This window comes from Pinus tabuliformis, chromosome Q (genome assembly GCF_031772625.1).
Source record: "Pinus tabuliformis cultivar Carrire ecotype Pingquan chromosome Q, CPIR1, whole genome shotgun sequence".
Taxonomy (NCBI): domain Eukaryota; kingdom Viridiplantae; phylum Streptophyta; class Pinopsida; order Pinales; family Pinaceae; genus Pinus; species Pinus tabuliformis.
This window is the reverse complement of record NC_142296.1, coordinates 645,069,923-645,087,191: the sequence shown is the minus strand read 5'-3', so window position 1 is coordinate 645,087,191 and position 17,269 is coordinate 645,069,923. Positions and strand designations below refer to the sequence as shown.

The 17,269-nt window shown below is 35.2% G+C and overlaps 1 pseudogene; it reads left to right on the top strand.

Annotated features, from left to right (window-relative positions):
* The first annotated feature begins 4,476 nt into the window (after positions 1–4,476).
* LOC149221139 (CO(2)-response secreted protease-like) lies at positions 4,477–15,389 on the top strand (annotated as a pseudogene).
* The last annotated feature ends 1,880 nt before the right edge of the window (positions 15,390–17,269 follow it).

Sequence of the window (17,269 nt, the reverse complement as noted above, 5' to 3'; positions counted from 1 at the left end):
GGACGTTTTTTGTGCATATGCTTATAATGGGGCTTGTCAGAGCATCTCCAGGTGCATCCAAGTTGATTAGAGCATTTTAATGGTTGTATTTTTTATGTTTCTACTCGTATATGTATGATGAGGCCTATCAGAGTATCCCACGCACATCCAAGCTGATAAGAGGATCTTCCTACAATTTTTTAGTTTGCAGGCTTTGGGCCCTTTATTCTTTAGTTTTATGACGGGATCTACTAACCCAGTTTGTAATGAATGATTGCCTATTTGGTGGGCCATTTATGAAGCTCCCTATGAGGATATTGGGCAGTCCTACATACCCTGCTATCTTATTTATGGTATTCCATGATTTAGAAAAGAGATTTGGGATATATATTGGCTATTATACATATATAAACAACTTTTAATAACAGTTTGTTGGTTTTTTCTTTTTGAAAAATTAGTATCACTTATGTTCTCCACAAAGGATGAAAACATAATGTTTCTCACTTCAAATGTGTCATTCATCTATTTAAATAAGTTATATACACCTTTTTAGCTAGAAAAATAATAAACCCTTTATTCCATGTGACATTAAATCTCCCTATGAAAACTCATAAAAATATCCAAGATTTAGATTTCTCAATTTGTTCGATGTTTTTTCTATTTGGTAAATTTTCCCATATTTTAATAAATAACAATTTATTAATATAAAGTAATAGAAAAAAGAAGAATGTTTCTTTACTCACTGTTAAAGTAAAAAGCAGAGCAGATTAATTATAAAATTTAATTTCTCATAGAAATAGGATGAAGAGAGATCTCCCACAAAGAATCAAAATATGAGAAGCCACGAAGGGGGAGCGAGGAATTTGAATATTCGTATCAAATAAAAGTGCGGAGAATCGTCGATGCTCAGGGATCTCTTTATTCATTTTTTTTAAGACTATCATTTTGATCCATATATGGACAGATTGTTGAAATAATAGGTGGTGCGAGTCGGTTGGGACTTTTAAGTGACATGAAAAGAGTTGAATTAAACAAGTGTAATATGCAATGCTGCTACTTAATACTTGCTTTTTATGCAAAATATATATGTATATATATATATATATATATATATATATATATATATATATATATATATATATATATATATTAATATAATATTAAAAACTAATATTTTTGGTTGGTATAAAAATATTATAAAATAAAATTAAAATAATGTTTTAAAGATTTCAATATCAACTTATTTCAACCATTAAATCACATAAAAACTAAGCAATAACCTTGAAGCTTAAAATTATAGGGATATAATAATCATATCGCTAGAAAGAGTTGGTGATGAGCTTTGTAAAAGTCTTTTTAACCTTGGAGCTTAAAATTATAGGGATATAATAATCATATCGCCAAAAATAGTTGGTGATGAGCTTTGTAAAAGTGTTTTTAACCGTGAAGCTTAAAAAATTGGTGTAGTCTAACTTATAAACAAAATAAACTTTTTCACTGGAATTTACTATATTTAAAATACATTTTTTTTTTTGTGAAAATGACCATTTCACTATGCCTAAAAAAAGACATAATAAGCATATGGCTAGAAAGAGTTGATGATGACCTTTGTAAAACTGATGGGTTTAATGTTATGTTGTATGACAATAATTTGTGTATTGTGTGTTTCTATGTTTTGGCATGGATGACGACAGTATCATATGTTTCTATGTTTTGCCATCTGCTCCTGACGCTCATGCGTTAACTTTGTTCTTAACCGCTTCTCCTGTGATCGCAATTTTCTTTCCACATGTTCCTCCGACTATGATGGAGGCACAAACATGACATTTGTTCAAGTTATTATTGACAAGCACGAGATTCGAATCCCACACTATAGAAAATGTCCCATGATGTTTGGGCCTCCTCCCATTTGCAAGCAGACAACGCATCGAAGGGAATTCGACAACCCCTCCACATGGCTGGCATAAATTCACGGCCTCCGAATAAAATTGATGTGGTGATATTTTTAAGATGGAGATTCTATCCGTATAAATGGCAATTGTTCCGACCAACATGATAACTGTTAAATTTGTGTGAGGTGTAAATTTTTTTTTTTATGATAAATGTATTTTAAACCACATAAAAATTGTCAACAACCAATCAAAAATTAGAAATTTTATTTGTAAAAAAAAAAAAAAAATTAGAAATTTCATTTGTCGAAAAATAAAAAATAAAAAATTTTATTTTCAAATATTTGTTTTAATATAATTTTTTTCAAAAATATTATTAAAATTTTATAGCAATTTTTGGTTTTAATAGAAGTTTATTTGTTTTACCAAAATTCAAAAACAATATAACCCTGCTTTCGAGGGGTATAAAAATAAGATTAAAGTGTATCATATATCATGAGGTATGAATTCAATTCTCTTGGGGTCCATTAGGGCTAGGCTCCATCATATGAGTAGTTTGGGTCGGCCTCTTTGATTTGGCTTGCCCAATGATTATTCTGAAATATATATATATATATATATTCTTTAAATAAGGTGTATGTTAAGAGATTCTTTGTTTATTTAAAATAGATATGAAGCAATAATTAGAGTAGAATATAGATTATATCCATAATAAGCATATATAACTTACCGCATTATACATCACAATGTTGCTCAAATTAATTTAAAAAAAAAACATAAAAATTAACTAAATTATAATTTTATTTTAAATTTTATTCTTTTTATACTTTATGTATTTGGAAGAATCGCGTGACACCAGTGGTACTCATACTCGCGTGACACTTATACCCATCAGTTGCCACTATAACCCTCAGGTGTAACCGTGCACCCCCAAGCACGAGTAAATCTAGGATTGAACATGTAACCTATGCAACAACACAAACGCCTTGACAGAATGTTCATTGGTAAACATAACAAACTCCTAGGGGAATTTTAAATATTGTTATTATTAATTAGAAAATAATTAATATATTAGTTAAACATATATACATTTTATAAAGAACGTAAAAATATTCTTAACCACGAAGATTCACTTCCACTTTACCATGAAAAATCTTAATGTGTAAATAACTCTTCTTACAATATCATTGGTCAATAACATGGATTATCAATATCACATGCCTAATATTACATGTGTTGATATGACATTTTTTTAATTAATTAATTCGAGATAAATTAATTAAAAGATCATAGGTAACTTGGAGATAAATCTTAACCCTTGATCTATGATTACTACTATGAATATTTCAACATATTCATGGAGGTTAAATCCCTACCATCCACCCAATAATTACTCATAAATAAATTAAAATTGTGGAAGACCTATTTTGAAATAGACATGCCTATCGCTGTGATAAGTATGCATTGGGTTCGTCTAATGATTAAAAGCATGTGTTTCCTCTTAAAATTTGAAGATTCACATCCAAAAATAGGTAGAGTATGTATGCATTTGAAGTATATCCTCATAGACACAACATCAATTACCATTCACTCTCTCCTTTGTCTTAGGAATACCTTCTTGCAAATGAACCCCATATCATCCTTCCTATTAGATTCCATATCAATAAATAAAAACAAGCAAAGTCGGTAAGAAGAAAATTTACACATAGAATATCAGAAAATTGGTATGTGATGTTCATAAATCCAAAGATTGATAATCTCATTCCAATTAAAATGGTTTGATCTTTATGAATAAAAAGAGTATTTAAGCAAAACATCTAATTTTCAATGTCCATCGCTAAAATGTAATTTTATTTAATTTTCAATGTCTATAACTAAAATGTAATTTTAATAAATAAGAAATACATATATCCGTAAATTTCATAAGGTTTTATTATATAAAAGGATAACATTTCTTTAATTTTTTAAAAATAATTTTGATGTAGGAAAAATTGTAAGTGATATTATAATGATAGCAAAAATAGGCACAGCCCACAGCGATGAAACTTTAGAAAAAAGGGTAGGGCAGCTGGAAGGCGCAAATTGTTACACCGAAAAAAGGGACAGTTCACAGCCATGGGAACAAATTTAAACCAGCGGCGCAGAAATTTCACATCGAAACAGAGGCACAACACACAGCCATGGGTAGAGAGGGTAAGCGCGTTAATATAAACCAGCGGCTGAGGAACAAAGGATTGAGAACCCACAAAAGAAATAAATGGCGGGAAGAGAGAATTTGTCCCATCGGGAAAGCTGGACTCCACTGTGAAAAACGCGTTCCCGAGTATGAACGTGCAATTTTTGTGTAATTTATTCTCATCATTTCGTGCATTCTCAAGTTTATGATGCAATTGGGACTTTTTTTTAACACGATAAGCTCGTTCATTCAACATTGGCGCTGCAAGTATTTGCACGAATCTAAATCGTAAGTGGCCATCGTTAGATCCACTACATACACCACTCACTCTGCTCTATCTCATTCTCCCTCCATGAAATAAAGCTCCGCCCTCCACCAAAGTCTTACAACGGACCGTTACGATTGAGTAGATAGTAGTGAGAAATATTAGTGATGGGGTTCAAGCTTTGTTTTGCATTGCTTTTTCTCTTTACTCTGCTGTTCGGCCTCGCCATTGTTGACGATGGAAACGTACAGACTCTTCATTTCTTCAAATTAATTCTCTTTTCGCTACAAGATTACTCAGTTTTAATGTCGCTAATTTCGCTGATCTGCATGCAGGTGCACATTGTGTACATGGGGAGTTTACTCGACAATAATAAAGAAGAGCTAGTAACCAGTCATCTGCAGGTTCTTTCGTCTGTTCTCGAAAGGTATCAAATTATGAAATAAATATTCAAATTTCAGAATTGATTTTATTGTTCTTATATATATGTTTGTGTTGGGGGGTATTTGAACCTTTGCAGTCCGAGACACGCAGAGCAATCTCTGGTGCGTAGCTATACTTATGCCTTTAATGGATTCGCAGCAGTATTATCCAAAGAACAAGCGATTGCATTAGTTGGTACGTCTCGTTAACCAGTGTTGTTGTTAATGAGTTTTCTTATTCTGATATATAAATTCCCACGATTTAGCAGGGAAAGCAGGAGTATTATAAGTGTTCCCTGATCCAGTGTTAAACCTTCATACAACACACTCATGGGACTACTTAGAAAAGGACTTAGCCATGGCAAGCTCTTCTTACAAAGAACCGAAATCTTCTAGAGCTGATGTCATAATAGGGTTTCTAGATACAGGTATATTAGTCTTTTAAAACTCCATTTGGCTAAGTTCAGTTTTGATTGTAGAGTTAGGGGAAAATGTTTGAAATTTGACTATTTTATAATTAGTATAATAATGAAAATGTTTATTTATTTTAAATTTATATAAAAAATTAATTTATAAAGATATTGATGGTCTTATTTTATATTTATCAATTCTGAAAAGTGTATTTTAAAAACACTATAAATTAGTTTGGAAAATAATTGAAATTTAGGTAAATAATGGAAATTTAGGTAAGACTATGACAAAATCTCTCATAATTTTTTGAAAATCTGAGTTATCGCTGTCAAATTTTAGGATTTTGGCTGCTCAGGGTTCTTGATGTTGCTGAATCTATTTCCACCATAAAAATGAGTCAAACACTCTACATTTCTGAATTTTTTAATTTCTTTTACCCTATTCAGCAAAGAAAATTGTGATTGGGGTTGGAATCTGTGTAGGGTCAATTTTCTTTTTTTTCACCCTCTTGTTTGTCTCCCCATTCAATTGAGAAAACCAAATTTGAAAACATATTTTAAACAATTTCTAAAATCCCCAATCTAATTAAATTTAAGGAAATGATATTTTGAAATATGTTAAGAGTAATATGTTTGTACTAAGAAACACTTTATAGTTTAGTTTGTCCTAAAAAACACTCTCTACTTCAGTATGATAGGGATGTAATATAATATTCTGTTCAAGGTTTTGACTCAATCGAATTACATGAAATTAAAGAATATTTAAAAAAGTAATAATTATAATTATTAATATAACATTTTGATTTTATTCCATTAAATTAAAAAATAATAACATAAAATAAATAGTTAAATTATAATTAATAATAAAAAATTGGTTCTTCATTTATTAATCATTTACATCAAATTTCTTCTAAATGTTTTTTTTAGAGTGAAAAGATATTTAAGACATTAAATCCTGTGCAATTTATTTTTTTATAGCTGAGTAGATTTGAAAATAAATAAATCTATTATAATGATTTGTAATTTTTTTTTAAACAAATTCATATAACTTGTGAGAAAATAAAATTTTATCTTGAAGGCATTTGGCCGGAAGCAGCCAGCTTCAGTGATAAGGGTATGGGCCTTGTTCCTTCTCGGTGGAAGGGAAAGTGCGTTAAGGGAGAAGGTTTCAATGTCTCCAACTGCAACATGTGACCTATGCAACTGAAATAAGTTCGTTGTTTCTACTCTGGTGTGATTCAGTACAGCTAAAATAATGTAATTGTTTTAACAGGAAAATAATTGGGGCAAGATATTACTCAGGTGGAGAGGACGATGATTTGGTGACAAGTATTAAACCGAAATATATATCGCCACCAAGTGCGACTGCAAGAGATTATCAGGGCCATGGCACGTTTACAGCTTCCACTGCAGCTGGCAGCTTTGTGGACAATGCAAACTATAATGGTCTCGCTAAGGGAAAAGCCAAAGGTGGACCGGCCAGTTCCTCTACCAGAATTGCCATGTATAGGGTTTGTGGGCTGGACTATGGGTGCCCTGGTGTGCAGATTTTAGCTGCCTTTGACGATGCAGTTAAATATGGGGTGGATATTGTATCCATCTCAATTGGATTTCCGTCCAGTAATCAGGCCGATTTTATGAACGATGCAATTGCTATAGGAGCATTTCATGCTACTCAGAAAGGAATTCTGGTTGTATCCTCTGTAGGAAACGAGGGACCAGATTCCCAAACAGTGGTTAATGTTGCACCATGGATTGTTACAGTTGGAGCGACCTCAATCGACCGGGATTTCCAGTCAAACGTTGTGTTAGGCAACGGTAAGATTATTCAGGTGAGAACGAGGGAAAACAAACACAATAGTATAATGTTTTTTCACTCTACACAACATTTAATAATTTCATTTCTTCACAACTTTACTAATAGATTCTGCCATTCAAGAACATGCCCTGTTCTTATATGTTGGGGATTTTTCTGTCAAAATCCCAAAAACAAAATCACAGAACACAGAGAACAATGCTCTGTTTCCTCCACAGGATCTTTAACACAGCGGAAACCAAAAAAAAATTATTTGCAGCTGACAGAGTTTTCACACACCACAGATTTCTATTCATTAATAAAAACTGTTGTTACAAAATTCTTCCTCTCTCTCAGAGGGATTTACAAAAACAAAAGACTCAGACTGCTGTGTCTGTTGTATATTCTATTTTGCTGCTGATGCCTTTCTTTTTCATTCACGTTCTGCTGTGTTCTATATGTTCACTTCTTCGCACTGTTGTGCATTACAATACAAATTACACTGCTGTGTATTACAATTCTATTACTTGGGCACTGCTGCATCTCCCCTCTTCACGCTCATCATAAAAAACATTACATATATATATATATACATCTATATATATATATATATATATATATATATATATATATATATATATATATATATATATATATATATATCTATGACAACAAAAAGGAAATTACTTCACGTTTTCACTGGCCATGCTTCCGTAAAATAAAAAACAATAAAATTAAATGATTTTACCAGCTTTTACTTGTGCCCATACTCCCGCTGAAATAAAATTAAAAACTTCACCAAAACTTACCAACCCACAGTAAATAGCATTTACTGTTTTACTGACATTTACTGGCGGTAAGTAAAAACTTTTACTTCACGTAAAATTTCATTTAATGCTGGCCTATACTTCACCCATTGACTTTAATTAGATCGCATCGCAAAATCCCATTTGGTCGGAACACAAAATTGGAGCACACACATCTGGTGCGATCTGTGATATGCGATCGGATTGCATCGCACCATCGCAATCGGAGAAATCAAGTGAACAAAGCGGAGGGTGACAAGGTGAGTTTGCGATTTGCGATATGCGATGGATCGCATCGCAAATAAAAATAAATCTGCAGTTGAAATTATATTTCAACACTCCCCTTTAATTTCAATTGCTGGGTTATTTATCATACCCAAACATTTCCTAAAAAATTCAAAGCTCTTCGGATCCAGTGGCTTTGTCAGGATGTCTACTACCTGTTCCTGAGTCCTGCAATGTTGTAGAACAATTTCTCCATTGTTCACCAATTCTCTGATGTAGTGAAATATTGTATCAATGTGTTTCGTTCGTTTGTGAAACACAGAATTCTTAGACAACGCAATAGCTGAGCTATTATCACAAAAAATAACTGTTTCTTTTGCCTGCTCTTGGCATAAGCTCCTCAACATTCTTCTCATCCAAACTGCTTGACATGATGCTACTGTAGCTGCCACGTACTTTGCTTCTGCTGTAGACAACGCCACGATTGGCTGTTTCTTGGAAGCCCATGAAATGGCTCCTGAACCCATGTGAAAAACGTAACCGGATGTGCTTTTCCGATCATACACACTTCCACCCCAATCGCTATCTGTGTATCCAATTAAATCTGAATGTTCTGAGACGTTATATAAAATTCCAAACCTCTTGGTACCTTTGACATACCTTAAAATTCTTTTTGCTGCCTGCCAATGTGCCTCTTTTGGCCTCTCCATGAATCTGGAAATCAAACTAACAGCAAACATTATGTCAGGCCTAGTTGCAGTTAAATACATAAGGCTGCCAACTATGCTCTTATACAAGCTAGGATGAAAATCCTTGCTGCTGTCCTCTTTGCTGAGTTTTAATCCCATTACTATGGGAGTGATTGCTGCTTTGCACTCTTGCATATTAAATATGTTCAACACTTCATTTACATATCTTGCTTGAGAGATGAAAATTCCATTTTCATTTTGATCTACTTCTATTCCTAAGAAGTATCTCAGCAAACCCATGTCAGTCATCTCAAATTCCTCTTTCATGACTAATTTGAAGTTTTCAATGAGGTAGTCATCATTACCTGTAAAAATAACATCATCAACATACAAGACAACAATTAAAATCTTGCCATCATTTTATTTGATGTAGACTGTGGGTTCTCCCTCACATTTCTCAAATTCATTTTCCAGTAGATAGGAATCTATCCTACTGTACCACGCTCTTGGCGCTTGCTTCAGCCCATAAAGAGATTTCTTCAATCTGCACACTTTGTGCTCTTGGCCTTTCTTCTCATAGCCTAGAGGTTGTTCAATGTAAACCTCTTCCTTTAACACTCCATTTAGGAATGCTGACTTCACATCCATTTGGTAGACTTTCCATTTGTTTTGTGCTGCTATGGACAACACTGCTCTCACGGTTTCCATTCTTGCAACCGGTGCGAAAGTCTCCTCATAATCTCTCCCATACTGCTGCTTGTATCCCTTGACAACAAGCCTTGCCTTGTGTCTTTCAATTTTGCCTTCAGCATTGCACTTGGTGTTATAGACCCATTTGACTCCAATGACTTCTTTACCTTTTCGTAGCTCAACCAAATCCCATGTCTTGTTTCTTTCCATGGCATTAATCTCCTCATCCATAGCTTCTATCCATTTCTTATCTTTAATATCATCTTCGAAATGAATAGGATCCTCAACATGACAATACAAGGCAAATAAGGAATTCATTCCTTCATTATAAATGTCACTTAAATTTCTGAACTTCTTACCTCGTTCATTCGGTGTGCAAGTGCTTGAGGATGCACTTGAATTTCCTCCTTGTGGTGTGCTTGGAGAAGCACTCTCATTTCTCCTCAAGGGTGTTCCTTGATGTCCTTGTGTTGGCGCTGCTGTTTGGGGATGCATTTCAGCCACCTCTTCATCATCTTCATCATGAGACAAACAGTTTTTGACATTCACTGTTTTCTCTATGCTTCTATCCCAAGCTTCCTCCTCAATGAACTGAACATCTCGGCTCACAAAGAACTTCTTGGTGGATGGGATATACAACCTGTAAGCTTTGGATTCCTCACTGTATCCGATGAAGATACATTTCTCCCCTTTGTTGTCCAACTTCCTCCTTAGTTGATCTGGAATGTGTACATAAGCCACACATCCAAAAACTTTCATGTGGGTGACTCCTTGCTTTCTCCCACTCCATGCTTCTTCCGACACTTTGTTCATCACAACCTTTGTAGGACACCTATTCAAGATATATACATCACAATTTACAGCTTCAGCCCAATAATCATTTGGCAAATGCTTTGCCTTCAACATGCTCCTCGCCATATCCATAATGGTTCTGTTCTTCCTTTCAGCAACTCCATTTTGCTGTGGGGTGTACCTAGCTGTAAACTGTTTGTGTATTCCATTTTCTCTACAAAAACATAAAAATTCTTTGGAGATATACTCACCTCCTCTGTCTGTTCTCAAAACTTTGATGCGCAGCCCACTTTGATTTTCCACAAGTGCTTTGAAATTTCAGAATTTTTTAAACACTTCTGATTTGTTCTTCAAGAAATAAACCCAAGTATTTCTTGTAAAATCATCAATAAATGTTAGAAAATATTGGCTACCTGCTAAAGATGGGGTTTGCATTGGTCCACATAAATATGAGTGGACAATTTCTAAGGGTGCCTTTGCCCTTATGCTTTTCCCGCTTGGAAAACTTTCTTTGTGTTGTTTTCCCAATATGCAGCCTTCACAAAGGCTGTCCGGTTTCTTTATCAATGGTAATCCTCTTACCATTCCTTTTCTGCTCAACAAGTTAAGGCCTCCAAAGTTGAGGTGTCCAAATCTCAAATGCCACAACCAATTTTCATCCTTTGGCACACTTTGGAGAGCCTCTTGGGTAAATGCTGCCATTGCATCTTTGTTTTTCAAATCTGCCCTTATTCTGAGAGGGAACATTCTCTTCCTCGTCATCCTCACTTCAGCAATGCATCGCTTGCTGGGTGGAATATCCATGATGGTGCATACATCATTCTCAAAGAAAACATTGTAACCCTTTTGAACAAGTTGTTCAATACTCAAGAGGTTACATCTCATTCCAAGAACATAATAGACATTTGTTATGGTTTTCCTTTCACCTTGTTTTGTAAATATTTTAACTTCTCCTTTACCCATAACAGAAATTTTTCTATCAGTCCCAAGTGTGACTTGTGACTTCACATTTTGATCTAAAGCAGAAAACAAAGCTATGTTTCCTGTCATATGGTTGCTGCAACCGGAGTCTAGAAACCATAAGTCTTCACTGTTTGTTTCAGCCATGTTACAAGCTAATAACACATTATCTTGGCTGACATTTTCTCTAGTAATATTTGCATTAGATCTATTATTCACATCATGCTGCTTCTTCCTACATTCACTGGCATAATGCCCATATTTTTTACAATAATAACATTGGACATTGGATTTTTCATACCTTTGTCCTTGAGCATGATGTTGTCCTCCTTGTTGGCTGCTGCCTTGACCTTGGTCCTGATTTGGATCACTGCCTCTTCCTTGAGCATTCGCTGGACTGTTCCTTCCGCATCTGTTATGGCTTCTGCCTCTTCCTCTCTTATTTTCTCTGCCTTGACCTCTTCCTCTTCCAAAGGACATCTGGGTCTTGAAGGCTTGCTCTAGAGATGATTTTTCATTTCTACTCAATCTCTGCTCATGTGTGATCAGTGATGCATGAAGCTCATCAACTGAAAAGTTTGAGAGATCCTTTGTCTCTTCTATGGTGGTGACAATCACATGGAACCTTGAGGGTAGGCACCTCAATAGTTTCTCCACAATCCTCCTTTCTTCAAGTATCTCTCCATGAGATCTTATTTGTGTGACCAGGCCAATTACTTGAGTGAAGAATGAGTCAATATTGTCTGACTCCTTCATGTTCAGATTCTCAAAATCTTTCCTCAGCAACTGTAGTTTTGTTGTCTTCACTTTCTCCATGCCTTGATAGGTTGTCTTGAGAGTTTTCCATGCATCTTTGGATGTCTTAGCTGCTGCTAACCTTGGAAACACGCTTCCATGCACTGCCTGATACAAGAAGAAGAGGGCTTTTGAGTCCTTCTTCTTGTGGCTCTTTAACAGATCCTTCTCTCCCTGAGTTAATGCATTAAACTCATTTTCATCTGCTGGTTGTTCAAAACCATCCTCAACTATTTCCCATAAGTCTTGGGAAGCAAACAAGGCTTTCATTGTTATTGCCCAATAGTCATAGTTTTTACCATCAAATAATGGGAATTTCATACCCATGCTATTGTTGGTGCTGGTGCCAGCCATTTTTGCACTCTTAACTATGCTTCAAATACTTCACTGTGTATTTAAAATAACAGACTGTCTTCAACAGCAACACAAAGAAAACTTGAGAAATACCTTGGATTCTTTTGCTTGTCTTCACACTACTGGAGAAGTTGCTGCAATAAGAATCCTTCCTTCAGCTTCTTTGACACCTTCAAAGAGCCTAGACTAGCTCTGATACCACTGTTGGGGATTTTTCTGTCAAAATCCCAAAAACAAAATCACAGAACACAGAGAACAATGCTCTGTTTCCTCCACGGGATCTTTAACACAGTGGAAACCAAAAAAAAAATTATTTGCAGCTGACAAAGTTTTCACACACCACATATTTCTATTCATTAATAAAAACTGTTGTTACAAAATTCTTCCTCTCTCTCAGAGGGATTTAAAAAAACAAAAGACTCAGACTACTGTGTCTGCTGTATATTCTATTTTTCTGCTGATGCCTTTCTTTTTCATTCACGTGCTGCTGCATTCTATATTTTCACTTCTTCGCACTGTTGTGCATTACAATACAAATTACACTGTTGTGTATTACAATTCTATTACTTGGGCGCTGCTGCATCTCCCCTCTTCACGCTCATCATAAAAAACATTACATATATATATATATATATATATATGTGTGTGTGTGTGACAACAAAAAGGAAATTACTTCACGTTTTCACTCGCCATGCTTCCATAAAATAAAAAACAATAAAATTAAATGATTTTACCAGCTTTTGCTTGTGCCCATACTCCCGCTGAAATAAAATTAAAAACTTCACCAAAACTTACCAACCCACAGTAAATAGCATTTACTGTTTTACTGACATTCACTGGCGGTAAGTAAAAACTTTTACTTCATGTAAAATTTCATTTAATGCTGGCCTATACTTCACCCATTGACTTTAATTAGATCGCATCGCAAAATCCCATTTGGTCGGAACACAAAATTGGAGCACACACATATGGTGCGATCTGCGATATGCGATCGGATTGCATCGCACCATCGCAATCGGAGAAATCAAGTGAACAAAGCGGAGGGTGACAAGGTGAGTTTGTGATTTGCGATATGCGATGGATCGCATCGCAAATAAAAACAAAGCTGCAGTTGAAATTATATTTCAACATTATAGTGATAATTTCATGCCTGTTCCTAATAGTCGAACAAAGAAGTCCACTAAAGGGGCAATAAAATGCAGTTTTGTCTTGAAATAGCAAAACAATTCTGATGATGAAATAGATGTGGATTAGTTCTATGAACAAACCTGTTGTAAAATTCATATAAATTAGTTAACATTTCTCATGATTTGTAGATCCAGTATTTTGGGATTTGGCTTTAAAGATTTGTACTATGCATTTAGGGTAAAGGCATCACCTTTTCGAATCTCAGCCAATCGGTCGTGCACCCGCTTGTGTACGGAGGAAGCATACCTGCCCAGTCTTGTGACCGACCCTTTGACCCAGTAGCGGCAAGGTAAATTAAAGTATACAATGTAGGAATTTTATAATTATATTTATCACGAAGAGGGGAAATTCAAAGCAAGGTATTGTGCAGCAATTGTGTTCAAGAGTGCTTAGATGCAAACAAAACGAAAGGAAAGATTGCAGTCTGTATTGCAAATGAGAGAGCTATATCGAGGGATACATGATAGCAGAAATCGAGTTCCTAACTGGAGCTGTAGGCATGATTGTCGTGGACGACTTACAGCTATATGAAGCATTTGAGTACGGTACCTTTGCAGGGACTGCAATAAGTAAATCGTCTGCAACAGAGATATTTTCTTACATAAACTCAACCAGGTGCGTCCGCCTACAATTCCTGCTCTTTTCACATGTTTATATCGATTCATTTGGCTCATCCAATTACAGTGTGGTTGTTTATAATCTTCCAAGCCTTGTCATTATAGAAATCCTGTTGCAACAATTACTCCATCAACGGTGGTTGCAAATGAGAAGCCGGCTCCTGTTGTTGCATCATTTTCATCAAGAGGTCCTGGAGCGCTGACCCAGAACATTCTCAAGGTAAGTAGTGGCCAATTAACTTTCAGAAGCTAATTATGAGAGATCATCACAACCTGAATCCTTCAATTGATATTTGTAGCCAGACATCAGCGCACCAGGTCTGAACATCATTGCTGCATGGTATCCTCCCAATACGTTTATAGACACAGTTCTTTCAGAGACGATGTCTACCGCATTTAACATGATGTCTGGAACATCCGTAGAAGTTCCTCATGTTAGCGGAGCTGCTGCAATTTTAAAATCTATGAATCCTACTTGGAGCCCCTCTGTTATTAGATCAGCCCTGATGACAACAGGTACTTATGATCAGGTTTTATTCTTGAAATTCATAATCCCTTATACCAACTTTTTTCGAGTACTTATGGCCATCCTTGAAGAAGTACTTATGGCCATCCTTGAAGTCAAGTATTGAATTAGTACAACTAGTGATTGTAGTCAATGTTATTGGTAATGGGTATTTAATTATTTCAATGTCAGCATATATGTCCTCTGTCACAAAAATTCCTATTTCACAACTGCCTCTTTTTCTAACATCTGCACTCTAATGTATATGGCAGCCATTGTAAGGAACAATATGGGAAAAATTTTGACTAATGCATCAGATATCGCTGGGACGCCATTTGATTTTGGAGCGGGAGTAGTAAATCCAATCGGAGATCTGCAACCAGGACTTGTATATGAAACATCAATCGATGATTACTTCCACTTTCTATGTAATTACAGTATAGACTCTGAGAATATCAAGCTCATCGCTGCAAATAAAACCTATAGGTGTCCGTCCGGCGCAAAGGTGGATCTGATCAGTAACATGAACTATCCAAGTATAGCCATTTCCAAGTTAAATGTTGTGAATGGGAGCACAATTGTAAGCAGAAGCGTCACAAACATCAGTCCTGATCTCTCACCCACTTACAAGGTTACCATCGGTGCACCTCTGGGTCTGAGTGTGAAGGTCTCTCCACAAATTCTTCAATTCTCTCAAACTTCCAAGAAGCTATCTTTCGACGTAGTTTTTACACCAACCAAGGTTGCCACCAAAGGATATGTTTTCGGTACGCTCGTTTTGAGCGATGGAAAGCATAACGTTCATACTCCTTTTGCAGTGAATCTGGTGTGACCAAAGCATAAGGGGCAACCTTATAGATGGTCAAGTAATAAAACAAACGAAACCAGCAAGGCTGCTTATTGCTTGCATAGACCATAAAGTGATAAACAAGCGAAACTTGCTTTTTGTAAACCTGTTTTTTGTTAGATATAATTATCTCTCGCAATTTCTTGCAGAGTCATCAATATAATGGTAAAGAGGGAAAAAATTGAGTTTCTAAATTTGTTTTTTTAAGACATAATTATCTCTAGTGATTTCTTGTACAGTCATCAATATAATGGAAAAGAGGGAAAAAAATGAGTTTAGAAATTTGGAATTTTACAAAAATTATTTTCTAAAATAAATATAATTATTTTATAAATGTCACACTGATGAGATTATTGCAAATTGATTCTAAACACCAAAAACTCCAGAAGTTAATTACAACAAACCAATCTACTCCCAAAACACATAACTAAGAAAATATTGTTTCCCAAATCACAAGAACTCAGATAAGTATTCAACATATAAGATAACTATTCAACATATAAAAATGAGAAAGAAGAAAGCAACCCTCATTTGATAAGGTAGATCAATTCCTTAAGAATGTTGTTTGAGAAAGGGGTCTTGAAATTTAAGGGTAAGAATCCTTTAAAAAGTCTACCCTAACTGATAAAAGCATGCCCACAAAATCCTCAATTTTGAAGGACTACTTTCTACCTTATTTCACCCTCAAAATTACAAAACATTATTCACGTGGTATTGTATCATAATAAAAAATTAATAAATATATATTGTTGTAAGTATGGAGAGGAAACACCCCTCGTCGTGATAGAGGCAGTTATATACCTCAAAATAGGGGGTCTGGGTCATCGCCAAAGCTAGGGGATTCTTTCTCAACACAAAGAGGGATACTTCTACAAAGGCCCCGAGAGGTAGCAATGCCCAAATCCTCGGCTTTCCAAAACATTGGGAATATCATATCTATTGGGAGGTTATATGATTCCCCGTTTGTTCATAACCAAAACCCTATCCAAGATGGGGTGGGGCTGTTCTCTCATTAAAATAAAAATAAAAACATGTTGATGGAGATTTTTATTTATATATTATTATAATTGTATCAGTGAATGTTGTTGATATATATTAAAGTTATTTTTATAAATTTATTGGTTTATAAAATATGGAAAATATCAATCACATTTATTAATGTAGTTGTGTTAGTTTACCCACGGATGTATGTGGGGTTAATTCATTAACCATGGTTGAAAAGGGTTGACTAAGGATTGACATGGTCAACGATTAACTGTATTATTATTACATTGATTTAACAATGTTACATTGATATTGACTTGCCATTATCAACTATGGTTAACAATGATTAATGTTACATTAATCTTAATGTTAATGTTACATTGGTTGATAATGGCTTAACATTGTTGACGATGGTTGAAACCCATGAGGCATAGACCAGTTGCCTTGCGTGGGGTTTAATCCCCACGAGCGAGCCTTGCAAAATCCTAGTGATAAGCATCTCATTATGGGTGGATCGGTATTCTTCCAACCAATAAGCAAGCTGACCCCGGCCTAGGCTTAGCCTAATTTAAAAAAATACATACTGACCATGGTTGATATTACATTAATATTAATGCTAATGTTGATATTACATTAATGGTTGAAGTGAGATGATGGGGTTGACCTTAGTTGACCATGATTACCAATAATTCCCATGGTTGATGTTAGTTGAGCGTGATTAAACCAAGGATTAAGGGGAAGATTATGGTTGACCAAGGCTAGAAAATGCTGACAACTGACGTGTGTGGAGTGGATTCATTAACCATGGTTGACCTAGGCTGTAGAGGGATGATGAGGTTGGCCATGGTTGAACCATGGTTGACCTCGGCTGTAGAGGGATG